Below are 19,627 nucleotides of genomic sequence, written 5' to 3' on the forward strand. Positions count from 1 at the left end.
AAGTTTAGATAGTAATATAAAAATTTAAATTTCAGATCCAAACAACATGATACACCACGACAAACTCAAATATCGATGTCACATATCACAAGCTGGCTCTAGTCTAACGACGGTAGTGACTTTCTACAAGACGTTAAAGGAATGTGTTGTAAAAGATAGCCGGGGGATAGAGCTCTGTGGGGAAATTGTCGGAGGGCTGAGAGCTCGGAGATGCAAAAGCTGGTGGCTTGGAGTGGGTTACTGGGGTGGTGTGTATTTGTAGGCCGGTTCGGAGAGGAGTACTAGACTAGTAGCTCAAACATAACATACAAATGAAAAATACGGAACTCTATTTCATCTTATTATCTCTATGATTTGCCATAATATATTTAGATCATATTTGAAAAAACTAAACTATGAAATTATTTCTCTAACCTCATATCAATATCTTTGACTAATACGAAATATAGCATCCAAAGAATTGTAACTTATTCTAAAAATCACAAATATGAGCTCTAAATAACACATTCATATAAATAAAAAAATTTCTCCATTATACCTTATTCTAAAAATCACAAATTACTAGCTCTAAAATATAAAACTTAGTATACTAACTATGTGTTAAAGGAGGATGAAGTTTCTAACCTTTAGAACACTTGAACGAGTGAAATCTCCAAGAAATGGTCTTCAATCCGGCAGCACCTCCCCTATGACGCCATGGATAGGGTGAAGCTCGAGCTGTGGTGAATGGCTCGGGCAACAGCAAGAAGGAGGCAGATTTATAGGAGAAATTTTAGTAATGTGCACCCTTTAGTACCGGTTGGTGCTCCCACCCGGTATTGAGGGGGGTGGCACATTACTAGCAGGTTGAGGCATCAACCGGTACTAATGTGCACCACATTAGTACCGATTGGTGCCCTCACCCGGTACTGAGGGGGGTGGCACATTACTACCAGGTTGGGGCACCAACCGGTACTCATGTGCACCCTTTAGTACCAACCAGTACTAAAAGGGCTCACGGGGCTACCCTAGGGAACTAGCCGTTAGGCACTATACTAATGCTCACATTAATACCGGATCAAAATGCAATCGGTACATAAACTCGATATGAATGCACAATTTTTTAGTAGTGAAGCGTTGAGACATATGTCTAGAAGTTCTATTCTCCAATAATGCGATTACTGTTTTGGGGTTGGCTGGCCATTTAGCTGGCTAACGTGGCGCCGTCGTCCTTCGTGTACAGGCCACGGAAAGAGGAAACGCATCCAGCACTGGCTTCTGTGATTGATGGCTACTCTCTGATTATCTTTTTACCTCGCGTCCTCTTGGATACCAGCATAATATTGATCGCGCATTGATCATTACCTTTTCCAAGAAATTACTCCATCTTATTGATGACGCCATACTAACAGGGTTGCCAATCTAGCTACCATATTGGTACTTCCTTAAGGCAACGAAGATATATAAATTGATAGCTACACTGTGATCTACAAATACGTACGCACGGATATGTTTCCCATATAAGCACCTACAAAACACTAGACCAGCCGACAGATCTTGAAATTGTTGAAGTCACACAAGTGCTAGCTTGTTGACTTGTTGTCACCTATGTACCACGAAAAGAATATAGGCTCGCATGCATGCAAACTGCATGATATGATGAGTATATAGATTTTCATGTCAAAGTTAACATATACGGAGTATGAGATTAAGTCTCCTAAAATTACTGTTCCGTGAGTGACGATGGACTTAAAAACAATAATGAATTTTGTAGTTTTCACGTCAGATATATCAGTGTTGTACTTCCGTAAGACAATTCTTTTTGCATTAGTGGACATAACTTTTAAAACGCATGCATTCAAACAACATTTAATTTGGAAATAGAGAGAATTTTCATATATAAAAAAACACAAGAAAATATTGACAATAAGAATAATAAGAAAAAATAAGGAGCAAACCTTGTAGTACCTATTAGCATGGCATTTTGTAGGATAGAAAATTTCTAGATGCTGAATTTCCATAGTCAATTACTATATCAACAGCAAAACGCTGTAAAAAAGGCATGCATGTACAACATTTAATTTAGGAAATAGAGAGAATTTTCATATATACTTTAAAACACAAGAAAATATTAACACTAATGATAAGAAAAAAACAAGGAGCAAACCTTGTAGTACTTATTTGCATGGCATTTTGTAGGATGGAAAATTTCTAGGTGCTGAACTTCCATAGTCTATTACTATGAACTAGACCAGATCATGGACCACCCGACCCGACCCACCTAAAAAACCTGACCCGGTCAATATGTTGGGTGGGTGTGGGCCGATATTTATGATCTGATCTAAAACACAGGTCGGGCACGGGTCAAAAATTTTAACCCAAAACCCGAAAATTGCACATAAAAACCCGAACCCGACCCAACCATGTGACGAGTCGGGTGTGGGCAAAAAATCCAACCCAATGGTTGGCATGGGTCAGGTGTGGGCCAACTTTTTGGACCCGAAACCCAAAAGAACCCGACCCAAACCTGACCCGACCCGACATAATGGCAAAACTCTGTTAAAAAAGGCATGCATGTATTGATTTTTACGATGCTCTTCATAATGATGTATTTAAAAAACTGCTATGTGCGGTACAAAATTTGACTCGAATTTTACCTAGAAGACTACTGGATCTAACTTCTGTTATGATATGGGACTATATTGCCGATCTGTTGCTTGTAGCGAGGGTGCTCCGCCCCTCTATTTGTCACACTTACCTTAATTCGTCAGTTTCATGGCTAGAGGGTTTCCATATAAATTAAGAAATTTCCATTGATCAAGCAGTGGAAGTCTCACCTTTGAACTTAATATTTCATCTTTCAGGTATACAATTGGAAATTACAACTTTGAAGAAATCAAACAGCAAAGATTCAGAATTGACATATACACATGGCAGAATCCACTTCAATCTTCTTCTATAAATATGTCGGTGCACTTTTGATAAGATCACCTTTCAAGAACTAAACCAAACTAGATGGTGATAGATTTATAAAATGAAGGAAATGAAATCATTTCCTGAACACATCTGGGAGAGCGTATGAAAACAAAATTAAATTTAAGAAAAATATTTATTAAAAGATAACCTATGGAATTATGTAGTCTGACCAAATTAGCAAAAGCAAAGATTAGAAAGTTTTCATAGTTAGTCATAAATCCTAAAAAAGTCCTGGCACAAATTTTGAAAATTGGCAGGCAATATATTATATGTTCTTGCTCGTGTGAATTTAGTTTTACTGTAGTCCAAATGAAAATATACAATACATGATCTCATTTTTCTGGAAGTGAACAAAAGTGCAAAATTTTTGTTTCAGCCATTTTCAAGATAAGAATATCAGTACAGATGAAATTATTCATGGTCATACATAAACTAAGCATTTTTTCAATGAAGTCCCAGTCATTGGAATTATGTTTGAAAGCTATTATTCTTTGTTGCCTTTCTTGTGAATATATGTATTTAGTTAGCAACATGATTGTCCGATAACTTGCTAGTACAGTGATATTTCCAACTTGTCAAGCTCATTTGTTGACTTATCCATATATGTATGAATATGACAGGCTATAAACCTCTTACTAATTAATAAGATGGTACATGCCAAGAATTAAATGGTGCCGTTCATGTCAATTAGCACGTAACTACGTAGAGTGTCTTGTCTTCGCTTGGCATGGTCATGATATAAATGTTTTTTAAGATCTGACACAAGTTTGTTATGGGATGCACCTAATCCCACAGTTCGGTTTGGTGGGATGTCGCTGTCATATCCCAAGCATCACACAGTAGAAGATAAATATCGCAAAGGCCGTACGCACAGGTCAACATGCATGGCAACATTTCTACACGCCAGTGAATGTTTGCATTATTTAGTTTGTATATGAGTCATGTTTTTTCCCAATTTGAATTAATAAAGCGGATTTATTGCTCAAATATAATGCAGGCTATAAATGTATACCTTAATTTCTTTAAGGCAACAATGAGCAGCAAATGGAAGCCATGGATGGCCTTCACCAAAGTACTTAGAGATATCCAGCACAACCTCCATGGATGGCCTTCACCAAAGTACTTAGATATGTCCAGCACAACCTTGTTCCGTAGTTCAACTACCATATTGAGAGGGTTGGTGAAAAAATAGTACTCCAGCAAACTCCCTATATTTTTTCCTTTTCCCAATAATTATTGGAACAAACCAATAATTCATCCCAACGCTCCCTAAATAAATGTGTCGATGTTTCGTACTGCCGACTAGTGACTATACGTCGCACTTCCTTCACTTCCAATGGTTTGCACTCAAGAACAAGGGTTTTATACTAGTTTTGGAGCGATCCCTATGTCCAGTCTCGGCAGGAGTATTTATTCCTTGGATTCAAGCATGCAATAGGCTTACAACGGGGTGCTCGTAAGCAAGCGTGCGTGTGTGTTGTGATCGAATGCGTGAGAGTCGAGAGAAGAGAATGAAGACCCGATGACGATGGGACCGGGTGATAGCGAGAAAGAGGGGGTCTCCCGACCCTAGTGGTCGAAAGCTTCCCCATGAGGTGGTCGGGGCTTCTGGCGTGGCGGATGAAGGTGGGCCCTCCCTGGCCCAGCCTTTACGTCCCATCAGCCCCTGTTGACACTTCAAGCTTCGTCATCCTGTATGGCACGACGAGGCGGGTTCTGTGCATCATGGAGTGTCCTGTGCATCATGGCATGGCCTGTGCCCGGCCATCCTGTCCGCCAACCCCGTAACAGGAAATGGGATGCGTGTTGCCACCAAGTGGCTGTACAGGAGGAAGGAGGGTGGCCGCATGGTCAATGGCAATTGCTTCCCTGGGCGGGCAGCGCCTCCAAACTTTCCTTGACAGGTTGGGCACCCCTCGTGGCTATCTTTAGCCATTGGACCCTTCACATGGGGCCTACCTCTGACGTGAGCTAATGCATCGGCGGTCGCGATTGTCCTACTCTGACCCTGATGGGCCACAACAGAAGGGTGGCATCACAGCGCCATGCCCCGGGCATGGCATACGGGCCATGATTCCCTCTTCCCAAGGGCGTGCAGGAGTGGTCCGTTAGGTGAGGCTTCACCCGATGACCTCCTCGTTCGAGGTTGGTTTGCCTACTTCCATCACGTCTTCATACGCGGGCAGGTAGGGCATGCATCTCGTATCAGCTTGGTGTGCATTAACTGCGTTGCCCTACCCCTGGGGCCGCTTGCCTCTGCTGTAATGGGGCCCGCAAGGTGCCTCGAGGCACAAGAAGGGCCTTCCCCATCAAGCTCTGTCGTAGGGAGATCGGGGAGGCACCACGTGGCCTAGTCCACCCTAGGAGATCGGGGCACGGGCAGCTTGGGTGCGTTGTGGGCCGCCTTACCGTGTGGCCCATCGCAAGTTGGGTGTGTTGCTTCTCCTTGGGGTACCTACCCGGGAAAAGGAGTTGTGACTCTCCCAATATGGTACTTAGATTTGGACGAGGTTATTGGGAGATTGCAAAATCAACTCTCCCAATAACAATAAAATGGATATTGGGATATCCTCATTAACTATTTATTGGAAAATACTTATTGGGAGAATACTGAAGACGCTCTTAGAGGTGTCATACTGAGTGCATCTACCAGCAATCCAGCATATATAAGTCCATGTAACCTGGACAGTAGCTTTCTATATATGCAACTACCTGGATTTCAAACAAGCTAATAGTTACTAGGTGCAACTTCCATGTATTTTAGAGGCGTCATACTGAGTGCATTTACCAGCATATATAAGGGCCTGTTTGTTTCCCACCTCCTAAAATTTTAGCTCCTAAAAAGTTTTAGTCACTTTTTAGGAGATGACCTAAAGACTGTTTGGTTCCACCTTCTAAAAGTGAATAAAAGCAATAAATGTCATGGCGAAATGATCCTGCTACCCTCCCACCATGCCCCTGCCCAATTTCTAGCGCCAAATACATGGGAGGCCTGTTGGCGCCATTTCTGCTGCTCAGCTGGTGGTGCCAAATTTTTTTTGTTGCTGTCACAAGACACTGAGGTAGCTCCATGCGGGAAATCTTTTTTAGCCATATGTTTATTCCATTCTATAAAAAAATGCACACAAATGTACATACACTCGTCCATACAACAATTCAACACATCAATAAAATCATCATTACAAGTTGACATCTATGATCTACTAAACAAACCATCAGCTATCCAATCACGGAACTCGTTCATGTTTCGATCTTCATCTCCATGACGTACATTTGACACATTACCGTCAGAATAGGATCCTTCGGTGAATGGAACGTAGTTCCCATCACGATCAACCAAATCAAAGTCTGCATCTCTCAAAAAACTCTCTAATAAAACAGGAACTTTCTACATTCACTTCTTCCCTGTATAACAAGTAAGCATCTTATCAGTACCATAAAAATTTCCCTGTAGTTACAAATATAGACATTACATGCTTGACAACATTACAAACAGGTTACCTTTAATGCCTTTTCCCACCAAGCAGTTGATGCTACTACAGTGCGATCAGGTCTTCTCCCTTGACTTGTATCAGTTTGCAACTGGTTCCAAAATGTGTACAAAACCCTACACTGTGACCATCTATTTTTGAGTTGCTTGATAGAAAGGTTGAGTCCAGTCTTTAATAGCATTCCTTTTTTCATGTTACAATAACCTCTACGTGTCATTGACCCTTTAAAACAATTGCCTGCCCAAATTTCCTCAACAGCAAGTTCACAATAACAACGTGTGTTTTCCTCAGATCAGTCAGCCCTGTCATGAAGATTCTATAGCAGAAAAGAAATTGTCACACTAAGCATTGCAATATCACACAATTCAAAAATAAATAGCAACAACACATTTTCCTACCATATCAGAGGCAACATTTCATACATGACAAATGGAAACCATACATATCAGAGAGAGTGTTTCAGAGGGAGTGTAAGCAATTACCTGAGAGAGTGTTTCAAAGGGCATGTCCTGTTCTTCTTCGCCGGCATCAACATTCACTGGATTGTGATAGCCGTGGCCTGCAGAGAAAGTTTCACCACGTCCTCCTCTCAAATTTTGACCACCACGGCTACCACCTCTCCCTCCAAGCGAAAGTTTGCCTCGGCCTCATCCAAAACCAACTTTACCTCCAAGCAAACCTTTGCCGCGACCACGCCCTCTGCCGGCGGCTGCTTGCACACTCACTCCAGGGGCCCGAAGAGGGACTGCCTGCTCCAAACCGACGTCATCACCCTGAAGAAACTCTTGGTAGGACTAAATATCGGAGAAGAAGTCCGCTTGTGAGTTGAGATCCAAATGCTCCATGTGCTGGTGGGGAGCAGACAGAGAGGGGGCCGCCGGGGAAACTAACGGGGCGAAGTCGTCTTCGTCCGCATCAGGCGGGGATCTGCAGAAACTACATGCACCGGAGGAGGGGCCTTGAGATATGAAGTCTCTGTAATTGTACTTGTCCATCAGGCGCGGCCGAATTGGGGGAGGGGACGGCGCAATCCACCTGCGCATGAATTAGGTCAGCAATAGGAAGGAAGAACCGTAGATCGAGAATAGGAGAGGGAAGAAACTTACCCTGCGAGTTGGGGGAGCGCAGGGAACGACGATGAGGAATGCAGGGTCTTCAGCCCGGGGAGGTTGGACTAGGGGCGGTGGACCGGAGGGGGAGGGCGCGGACGACGTTTCTTGGCCACGGGCGCCGGCGAGGTTGGCGGATCTAGCGGCGGCGGGGACGGGGGAGGCGGGTTTGGGGGGCGGCGGGGTTGAGGGTCAGAGGCGGGTCTGGCGCGCGGGGGAGGCGGGGTTTGGCGTGCGGTCGGGTGGGTGCGGGGGTAGGAGCGATCCAGAAGCGTTTTTAGTTGGTTTTAGGAGGGGGTTCAAGGTCTAAAAGTTTTGGCCCTTCTAAATTTTTTTAGTCACTTTTTAGGAGGTGTGTTTGGCTCTTTAGTCACATTTTAGTCACTTTTTAAGAGTTAAAGTTTTAGGAGGGTGGAAACAAACAGGTCCTAAGTCAATGTAACATGGACAGTAGCTTTCTATATATGCAACTACCTGGACTTCAAACGAACTAATAGTTGCTGTGCAAAGAACTATTGGACGGGTTTTAATAGATACTAGATAGTGTCAAGTATCTTCGGAAGCATATATTACAGTTTTGCTGTTTATTAATTAGATAGCTCAAATGTCTATTGAAGCTGTTTAAGAAAGTGTTTTGCAATCTATATATAGATAGATCATGCAACCTAACCTTAAATTTATTTGTTGAAAATTCCATACGAATAATTTCACAAATTATCTTTACAGTGAACCCTCAATGTTCCTTATATCCAACTTGTGTTATGTGATGAAAGTGTTCTTTAGTTCGTGTATTAGTTTTCACCGAGCATGAAGTTATCTAACCCGTAAACATAAGAATAGTCATCCCATGCCAAATGTTGATGAGGTAAAGAATTTTTTTATGCTCGTTTAGATTTAGTACTTAATGAGTTGTATTTTTTTATGTCTAATCATTTCGAAAATGTTGATCTGCTGACCTGGTGATAGTCGAGACATGTTGTGGGTTATATATAATTACTGATGGAAGTAGTTCACCTAAGTCCTAGCGTAATATAAAATAAAGTACATATTAGTCCATTAAGATTTCAATTTATGGAAATGCACAGTATTATTAGGTATAGTATCAAAGCAACATACGAATTTTATGATAAAAGAGAGTTTACGTGGTGTGTACACACCTTTATTGAGTAGGTGGCCAACTATCTTTAACACAGCAGCGAAGTATAACGCAGTCCGCCAACCTATAAGCAACTTAACATTTGTATCGACTCGATCTTTGTCTTCACCATCTGGACACTCTCCAAAACTTATCTTGGAAGGGTATATACGGATGCTCCGCTGTAAATAAGGGGTGGCCTTTGTGATCATCGATACCACAGGGTAATAAATCTTTTTTAATTTTAAGCGAACCGGTATATATAAAGAGAGATATTTACATAGTACAAGGCTTGAAGCCCAAAGAAAAAAGGGGAAGAGAGGATTACATGAGACTACTCAGCTAAAGGTTTACAACTCATACCAGGTTTAGCTCTAAGCGATTTACTACTCAACCAAAGGGTAATAAACCTTAGTGCCGAGTTTACATTGTTCTTTCTCATCTCTTCTACATTTTTATGATTCATACTTACACAACATATGTGCCTTTGTTTTCATAAAGTAGCTCTCGATAGGCTCTTTGCTGTAAAACTTTTGCGGATGGTGGAAACACTGGCTAGACAATAGTTAGCTCATCGAGATAGACTGTCTAGGTTTACATTGAACAATGATTAACCCAGATTATGTTTGGAACGATAAAGATTATAAGCTGCCCCACAAAATCCTTTTTAAACTTTCACTGGTAGTAAATTGTAACGCCCCAAATCCCTATAGTGCTTAGTCGGAGAGTTTAGGAAGTGGCCCTTGAAGTTTCCATCGGAAATGCATTCTTAGCCAAAGTCATCCCTTTTCTTGTGGAGACAACATCATTTATAAAAGGGAAATAAAGAGGAGGTAACCATATCGAGACAAGTTAACCAATCAAAACACAATTGCGTTGCACAAAAACATGGTTGGGCTGGCCTAGCAGGTTAAGTTCAAACCTGACTAAGGGCATATTCGTTTCCCTCGTAGATTATATAAGTTGGATTATAGTCCAATGGTATCAGAGTAAAAGATTATCATGGGATCATTATTGGGATCACAAATAATCTGAAATAAGCTATCTAAGACTAGCTTATTTTAAATTATTTGTGGTCCCAAAGTGATCTTTTACTATATTACTTAGTACCCAGCTTATATAATTTAGGTAGATTATAATCTCAAACAAATAGGACCTAATCTGAGGACCAGCAATCAATCACACGTCTAGGTGTCCAAACATGGTGAAAGGGAAGCTGAGAAATGGAAAATAAATGTAATCCCAAACACGAGTTAAGTTTAAACTTGAGTATAGCCAATTAGGCTCCATAGAATCTGCAAATCAAAGTTGTGTTTGTCTTAAATTTGCACGGTCGCGCGTCTAAGAAATAGATCCTAGGATATTTTTTCTTTAATGGTTTAAAATTTTAATTTCACTGGACCTGTTTGGAAAAATGGTGTTTTGAAATCCAAAACCCTAGGATTCAATGCAAACATAACTAAATCCTGAAAATTCCTAATCTAAACTGACCTTAGAGATTTGAAAACTTGGAGACATTTTGAGTGGGGTTTTGACTTCTCACTAAATCTCTATCTCTACCTATTATAATATTAAAGTTCTTTCGTTCATCGTGTCATTTTTTAGAAAGATCCCTACTTTTCCTTGAATCAACCAACATTAACCCTCACCTTCCACCCATCGTAATTTTGCGCCTTCTATCGATCATCAACAGACTCAATGAGATATGGATGCTCCATCATATCAATCATCTAGTTGCACGCGTGATTGCCCGTGTTCAAGTTTACTAACAGGCTCCGAGATATGGATGCTCTTAGACCGTAGTATAAAGGAGAGCCCATCACAAACAATTGACGGTAAGGAGCAAGGACCGTGTGTGAGACAAGACTCATGGCCTGATTGGTTGGGCACCAGAATGTGCCCTATCAAAATTGGGGCATGCCAAAACATAGTTATGCCAAAATTTTCCTGCCAAAATCTGGGCAAAAGTTTTAGAATGGCACTTGTTTGAGTGCCAAAATGTGGCGGTCAAAATTTTGGCTCCCAATTAGTTTATGCCAAAACACAACTGCCAAAATTATTGGGCTGATTTTGATTTAGCATATTTTGGTGCCCAACCAATCAGGCCCTCATTCTGTCATTCATTCCTTGGTCCATGCCAAAAATGTGTGTGGGTCAAGCGACATGTCGCCGCAGGCCCAAACAGATTACAGATCAAACCATTATCTCGGCGTTCTCTTGGCCCATCTGAAAATTAACTTCAAGCTACCGGCCCAACCGTCTCATTTCGCACGCCGCCGGCAATCGTCGCCTACAGTCCCGGCCGCCGCAGCTTCCACTGCTCCACAGAACACAACGAGTCAAAAGAGATCGCCGGAAGGGGATCGGAGATGAGCGGGAGCGCGTTCAACGCGTTGAAATCGCGGGTGCCGGTGGCGTGGAGCCCGCGGCTGTACATCACTCTGGTGCGGGGGCTCCCCGGGACTCGGCGCCTCCACCGCCGCACGCTCGAGGCCATGCGCCTCCGCCGCTGCCACCGCACCGTCGAGCACCGTACCACGCCGTCGCTCCTCAGAATGCTCACCCAGGTCAAGCGCCTCGTCGTCGTCGAGACCGAGGAGATGTATAACGCGCGGAGGCAGGCGGAGGAGGAGCGACGCGCGCCCAGGCCGCCGCTTGTCATCTCCTGCGGCGGAGGGTGCCGCTGCCACTGCGCAGTAGCCTCTGGTGAGCTTCTTTGTTCCTACTATGGTTTTTTTTTTTTTTTGTCCGCATACTCTTGAAGTGTTTGATCCAATGCCTCAAGAGAGCGTGCGCTGTCAATATATCAAATTTATTTGCGTACTGTTCCAATGAAATTTAAATGTATTACTATGAAGAATAAGTGAAGATTTTGGAGAAGTGATTAATTTGCCACTACATTTCAAGAGTGCTCTATATCAGACATTAGACCGATTTTTCTACTGTTTTTTTTTTGACGGGAGCTATATTTCTACTGTTATTTCTTGATAGGTTGCTGTAACTGTATTGTTACGTCACCATGTGATGTGATCAAATAGAAGGCACAATTTCTAACCAAATTTTGCTGGATAGCTCTTAAATATTGCGAGAACAGATTATTGGGCTCCTCTTTTTTATCGGTCCAAGCAAAAGAATGAGATTGAATGATCAGTGTAGAAAGGATTTCATTATTGAGTGTTACAATGATTAAGGTTTCTTTTGGTTTTCCAAAAACAACTGAAAATGGCCTGATTTTTCTAGGCTTTTGCAATTCACACTAAGAAAATAGCATCTAGAAAGAAAAAAAAGATACATGGTTGTGGAAGTTGAGTCAAAAGCTATACAATTAGCCTGACCTAATATTCTTGTTAACCCTAAACAGGCAACTGGCTGTTTCTACTACACATACAAATTGATGTCAAGTCCTTGAATTCTTTGGTTGCCGATTATGTTGCATGACATGATTGAGTATCAAGTCTGTGGATTTCATATGGTAGAAAAAGAAGGGAGAACAACCTTGATATTATACCACATGACCTCAATGTACCCAGGCTAGATCAGATAATCTAGTGCCAGATATTCCTCTCTTGTTTGTGCATGTGATTGGCAAGAGTATGAACATGTTTGCTCTGAGAGAAATTTGAATGAATAGATATATCACTTCTTGTTTTCATAACAGCCAAGATGTTAGTGGGTGAATTGTCCTTTGAATTTTTAATCCATACGAAAGGGAAATTCCTTTAATGTATCTTAACATGTTCCATTAACTCACATCGGATGATTTATCCTCAGTTCATAAAGAAAATAAATTGAGGTGGTGTCACTGTGATGTTATTCTTCCCATGCAACACATGAGTCTCACCTAATAGCCTTTCATTTTATTTCTTCCAAAAACATGATAAGGAACAAAATGGTCTTTTCATGCCCCACGTGATGGTTAAACTTAGGCTTGTTCGGTTAATCCCTTGGACTTTTCACACCCCATGTGATGGTTAAACTTAGGGCTTGTTTGGTTTGACTCCGCACTGAAACAAACAAGCCCTACCATGGCTACAGCTTCTTCTTGAGCAGCTTTTATTCCACCTGTAGCACCACTTACCAGAGCAAGCAAGGGTGAATACTTGTGTAACAATGATTTTTTTGCACTAATAAATTAGGAAATCAGAAACAGTACTAAATAAGACAGTTGCGCGCATGCAAAGATAGTTGATTCTTTCAGAAGTGATCGTGGGCACTCAAAGGGACACCAAAGGACTCTGCCCTCCCTCTCTATTTATCCAAGAGATGGAGGGTCAGAATTTTTTTTTTGTTTTTTCATCTTTTCATCTAAGAGTTGAACAATGAAGATTCATAGAATATGACACTAGTGCCTTACTTGGGGATATTAATGAAATAAAACAGATGTCAATTCAAACAGAAATGAGAACATAATACTCATCTTTATTGGGATCCATCTGGGGATTGCACAGAGGGAATCAGTTTGGAACCAAATGAGAACATAATACTCATCTTTATTGGGATCCATCTGGGGATTGCACAGAGGGAATCAGTTTGGAACCAAGTATGTATGTAGGGGAGCATGAATTATATTGTGGTCTGGTTATGTTATTTAACCCCTAAAATTGAGGGGAGTTTGGCAAACTTATGGTATCATGGGGACCATGATATTTGGTTATGGTATTTAATCCCTAATGTTTAACTGGTTTTCTTGTAGGGCATCAAATGCCTTTCATGACAGTTCAGGAACATAATATTGAATGTGCCGATTGTCTCCTAATGTGACTATTGTCTCCAGATGATATCATTGGATCCTCGTGCTCAACAAGCTCTAGCAACACATGCTATATGCAGCATTGCAGTATGGTCCAACCTACTGTTTTTCATTGGTCCTGTATTTTAGAGTGTTTATGGATTGATGGCATGTGTTTTAATGCCTGTGGTAAATCTAGATCAGTGTCGTTTCGATTACTAAAATTCCTGAAATGCTCATTAAGATGTGTCATATTGGTTTCTTGCTGAATTCGGCCCGAGGGAACCCATGAGTAACTTCAAGAGGCTGCTAATCTTACTCCCAATACTTTTTTAGGAAAAAAAGAGAGAAAAAATAAACTCAAACAATCCACCTAAACCTTCCCCAATTTTTTAGCGACGCTAAAAAACAGCCTGCCACCGCGTATATTTTAGCGTTAGCGTTCCTCCCCCAATCCTGATTCCCGTACGCCCGCGCGTCCCTTCCGATGGGCCCAGTATGATGACATGACATATGTTTGAAATATTAGGAGCTATTTATTAGCGACCTACCGTGAACTGATATGTTTTTGGGGGAAATTTTTTTTAGGAAACCTCTAATACATAGTTTTGGGGAAGAATTTTTTAGATACTCTTGGAGTTGCTCTAAGTTACTCATCCCCAAATTACCCGTACCCAAATAAAGTGGGCACTGACCAACGGTTACAGATAATCCAACGGGTAATCACCGTGGGTGCGACTGTGGCGTCTCGGTGACGGAGTTCATCATCGACGTCAACCTCGCCAGTGGCTTGGGTCCATTTGGGTGTGCTGGGAGGCTCCTGGGATTGTGGTGAAGGTTTGGGCGAGAGGAATTGAACTGATATGGAATTGTAGCGGCGAGCTCAGTCTCAGTGCACATGGCAAACTTTGATTCAAAGGTGAACCAATTATCTATCAAGATTGTATTCGATACATTTGATGAATTGATACTGCACCATGATGTGTGTTCATTGTCATTTTCAGAAATACATAAGTGGATCAAAAAGAGTGTTAAACACACATGGAAGGCATGGAGGACCAAAGAAGTTGATTGGTGTCAAGTCCAACTATTCCCAACGTTCTCCACTAGGTCACCACGTTACTTTTGGTCCAAGGAAAGAAAGAGATCCAATCCAACATGTTTTGGTGCCGGATTCGGGCTGCGGCTCTGTACCAACTTGCAACAGCCATCACAACCTCATCCGAACTCCGTTTTGGGCGTTCATATACTCTTTGGAATCCTTATGAAGTCTAATTTCATATGGATATGGAATCATATCTATATCGTTTCTGATGTGGCCACAAATGACCGAATTACTACCGAGAGATTTTCTATCAAAAGGTGTTGCGTCGCCTTATTTTGGCCCGATGGGCCATGTATCAAGTTGGGTCCATTAGGAACACGTCCTAGGGTTGGAGTATGACCCCAACACCCCCTGGTCATTCTCCTAGGTATTAATAAGGATTAGAGCTGCCACAAACAGATTGGGTTTTGTTTTGTTAAAAGTTTAGCCATTGCTACTTCCTTATATATGCGTGTGTCGACTAGACCATCCGTTTTTCTCGATTCAGAACCCCAACTTTGTGAGTTCAGATTGGTTTTCATCTCCATATTTGCAATTGAGTTGCTTGTTCTACTTGTTCTTGCTTGTTGCTCAATTGCTTGCAGGAGTTATCCTAGTGGTTTGGTTGATCGTGCTCCACAAGATCACGACGAACATTGGAGGTGGTGTATCGGTTGCTAAGGCCCGGCATCCTTGGATGGTTGTAGTCGCGCCGTGAATGTTGTCTCCATCCCCAAATCGAGTTATCTTTCTCTCATCGAAGGATCGAGAATCAACCATAGCGGATTTATATTAGTTGGTAATCAGAGCAAGGTTTATCGGTGAGATACTTCTAGTTCTTTGCTATTTTTAATTTCCTATAGTTTAGAAAAAGCCCACAAAAAATTAGTAGATTAGTTTTCCCTAATCCTAAAGACCCTTTTAGCCTTTTACTAGTGCTACTTAGTAGGACTTGTTGAGTTTTGATTGCATCGGTTGTGTCGAGTTGCTAGTCTTAGTGTCTATTCCTTTAGAGTTTTGAGTTCTATCACATTTTGGTCATCACGAGATTCACCATCACCATATACATCGTTGCTGCATTTCTGTCACCATGGATCCATATGATGTCCAATTTGGGAGTTTGAATACAATTTGGAAACTTGAATTTTTCTTCTTTCCAACGGATCTGACCTTGCAGCAAAATTTTATCTGAGCGCTCCACAATCTTCTTAGAGATTTCCGCATCTGCTATATTAACAAGTGTTGTTAAATCTGAATTCGAAGGGGTTGTGTGCGATAGCCTTATTGTTTGGGTTGTCATACGATCAAATAAAAGATTTAGGCCTCTTAAAAAAAACAAAAGAAAGAAAAAGAAGGGAAAAAAGAAAAAAAGATAAGAGAAGGAGAAGAAAGAAGGGGCTGAATCTGTTGTTTCCTTCGTGCTGTGCTTGTTGCTCCTTTTTAGTGACTACATTTGTACCTAGGCTCATGTATCTAGCATGGTTTAGCCTAGGACCAACACAGTATCGCTATTGAACGATTACTCAACTTGCTTTTGTGACTAACGTGGTGCTAGTATATTTCCTTGCTTAAGCCCACCTACAGCTCTACATATTCGACTACAGCTTGACAGATTTTTGTTACCGTGGCACCAATACACTTCGCTCCACGGTTGTAGACTTGTTGGTTACTGTCACCTCCTGTTTGGCTTGGTAAGGACTTGTAAGGGCTTGTTTGAAATAATTTGAGTTTGAGAGAATTACAACCAACACATCCTAATAGTTAATAGGAGGATACATATTATTTTTGTGTTTCTTGTTTCCTACTAACCATGACAGGTGATACGGAGATTTTTGAGCTGATGAAACTAGACCCTCATATTCAGGATATTATTCAACACTTGCCGTTATATGATGGTAAGTTTGATCCTAAAGCTTACATTGATTGGGAGCTAAAAGTAGATAATGAATTTGATGAGCATGACCTATCTAAGAAACGAAAGGTTTATATTGCCTCTAATCTTTTGATTGAATATGCTTTGCTAGAATGGAAATGCATTTGTAGGCACAAGAAAATTCTAGAATATTGGGAAGACTTCAAATTTCTTTTTAGAGTTGCATTCATTTCGGCATATTATGCTGATTATTTGCTTGCAAAAGTAGACAACTTGAAGCAAGGTAGTAGGACTGTGAAAGAATACTTTCAGGATTTTAAAATTTGTATCATGTATGGTGGATTAGATGAATGCATGGAAGATGTTATGAGTAGGTTCATGAGAGGGCTCAATTCTGAAATTCGAACCTTGTTAATTAGCAATTCTTATAGCCATATTGGTCAATTGTTTTGTCTTGCTTTCAATGCTGAAAGGGAGACTCTATTATCTGTGAATACTTGCAAGAATGATGTGACCTATTATGTCCAAAATTTGTCCACTCTGCATGTTAATGAAATGCAACAAATAGTGGAACCCACTGCTGGTTTTCCTTTGTCACAAAATAATTTACTTGTTGTTCCTTGTGATAAAGAGGACTTGTGTGTTGATGATTCTCTTAATCCTATGCCACAAGTAGTGAATAAGTGTGATACTTTTGGTTTGGAACCATTCAAATGTGTTAAAGAAAAGGTTTTTCATCCTATTACTTGTGCACAAGATGAACTGAATTTGCTGTCCACTTTAAATACTTTGGGTTATATTGAATTTGATATTCTGTGTAATCTAAATTGTCTACAAGAAAAACTTAAATTTGATTCTGGTTTGCCATGTTTTAATCATTATTCATTTCATGCAATTGGCAAATATGATAGCAAAGGAGAATATTTGGTGCATAAAGTTTATATTTGCTCTAATCCAAAATATCCTTTCGGGTCACAATACCATGATCAAATAGGGGGTTGTAGTAACACTAATAATATCTTGCAAAGTTTTCCTAGTTTTTCCCATATGCAACAGGGTAAGCCCGAAGAAGGGGAGCATTGCTGGTTGTGGCCGTGCAGCATCGTCGTCGCTCCATGCTCCAACATCAAAGCAAACACCTTTGAATGCCATTGGAGCAAGTCGAGGACAACTTGTAGCCAATAAGGGGAGAATGATGAGAACATCACCTACTCAGATACAATCACATTGGCAGACTTTGATTCAAAGGTGAACCAATTATTTATCAAGATTGTACTTGATACATTTGATGAGTTGATGCTGCACCATGATGTGTGTTCATTATCATTTTCAGAAATACATAAGTGGATCAAAAAGAATGTTAAACATACATGGAAGGCATGGAGGACCAAAGAAGTTGATTGGGGGTCAATTCCAACTATTCCCAACGTTCTCCACCAGGCCACCACGTCACTTTTGGCCCAAGGAAAGAAAGAGATCCAATCCAACACATTTTGGGGATGGATTTGGACTGCAGCTTTGTGCCAACTTGCAATGGAGGGCACGACCTCATTCGGACTCCGTTTTGGGCGTTCAAGTACTATTTAGAATCCTTATGAAGTCTACTTTCATATGGATCTAGAATCATATCCATATCATTTCTGATGCGGCTATAACGACCGAATTACTACCAAGAGGTTTTCTGTCAAAAGGTGTTGCATCGCCTTATTTTAGCCCGATGGGCCATGTATCAAGTTGGATCCATTAGGGACACGCCTTAGGGTTGGAGCATGACCCCAACACCCCCTGTTCGTTCTCTATGGTGGAATCGTCCAAATTAACCCGACTAAAATGCACTTAAGTCGCCTAAATCCAAGCCAACTTGGTCGTCCGTCAGATTTCATCCGATAAACCACTTACTCAGGATCGAGAAGCATTGCTCACACGAAGGTGAGTGGGTACAGATATTACAATGTTTCCATCACATTAACATAGTTCAACAATTTATTGCCTCAGAGTTTTCGAAAATTTAAACAAGTTTGCAAGGTTGTAAACAACGAAGATGTAAAACAACGGAAGCTAAACGTCAATACACAATATCATGATGAAGCCGATCATGACATCAATGACCCCTGCCCTCATCGTCCGAGGAGGGATCCCACTTGACTGTCGAGCCTAGAGGGAGCTGGGTAGGCCAAGTGGTGCTAGCAACCAAACTATCGACATTACCTGAAAATTTATGCCACAAGCAAGGCTGAGCAACTAATACTCAGCAAGACTAACCCGACAGGTGATAACTATTTCACCAACTTCTAGACATGCAAGACTTTTTGGCTATGAGTTTGTTTTGCCAAAAGAGCCAAAAGTTGGTCCTTAGTTTCAATTTTTTAGCTCAAGTTAAGTTCATTAACCAGTCTAGATTAGCAACTTATACTAAGCAAGCATTGTTTCAAAAAATTAAAGATCAAGCATCAAGATTAATATCATCACATTCCATCTTTACTCAGTGCAGAATAGCGATCAAGTAGTCCCAAACTGTGAGAGGCAGATGAATCGATTCGAATTTATTAACCATGCATGGCGAACCTAATCTCACGACATCCGCGTACCATGAAGGGTCGCTTCATTTGTCAGCCATCCCCATTGATCCCTTAGGCACGTGTTAGGTCCAAACTTCCTTTGGCATGCAATGCTCCATAGTCCCGGCCTCTTGCCGCACTGTGACCGCACTTGCACCCACATGATGCACCATGGGAATGACGTTCCAAGGACAATAGGAGTATAAGCCACACCCCAGTTCAATTAGGTACTAGGCTTCCCTATTCCATACTAGGCATGAGATTAGTACTTTCAAACACTTGATCACGAACGCCGACACGTTTCGACCTGAGTAAGTTCATTACTAGATAGATGGGGCAAACCACCACATCGGAACCATTCACGGTCCCGTCCGTCATCCTTATGGTTGTAACATAAGTAAACAACAACTCCTATACCTCGCGAGTAATAGGAAATCACTCGACTTTTACCGTGTCCTATTAAGCATTGCATCTACACGACTTATCATGCTAGTGTTCAGATAAAAAAGATTCATGCATCTAAGGTTTTAGACAACGCCTAGTAACTTAAATGCACAATCATAATCAACATAATTCATTACAGAAGTTTAGAAAATCGGGATATGCTCCAGGGCTTGCCTTAAGGAAAAGTTAGCGGGTTTTCGGGGTCTTCATCTAGCTCGGGCTCAACTTCCGCGTGATGTAGCTCTGCGG

The 19,627-nt window shown here is 41.3% G+C and overlaps 1 non-coding gene across 1 annotated transcript in view; it reads left to right on the forward strand.

The window, feature by feature from the left end:
* Positions 1-11,059: 11,059 nt before the first annotated feature.
* LOC117865391 (uncharacterized) overlaps positions 11,060-19,627 on the forward strand; it is a 40,725-nt gene continuing 32,157 nt past the window's right edge. The window contains exon 1 of the transcript XR_011898849.1: positions 11,060-11,396. This is a non-coding gene — a transcript (uncharacterized protein). The remainder of the gene's footprint in view (positions 11,397-19,627) is intronic.

The sequence above is a fragment of the Setaria viridis genome, chromosome 7 (genome assembly GCF_005286985.2).
Source record: "Setaria viridis chromosome 7, Setaria_viridis_v4.0, whole genome shotgun sequence".
In the NCBI taxonomy this organism is placed as follows: Eukaryota; Viridiplantae; Streptophyta; class Magnoliopsida; order Poales; family Poaceae; genus Setaria; species Setaria viridis.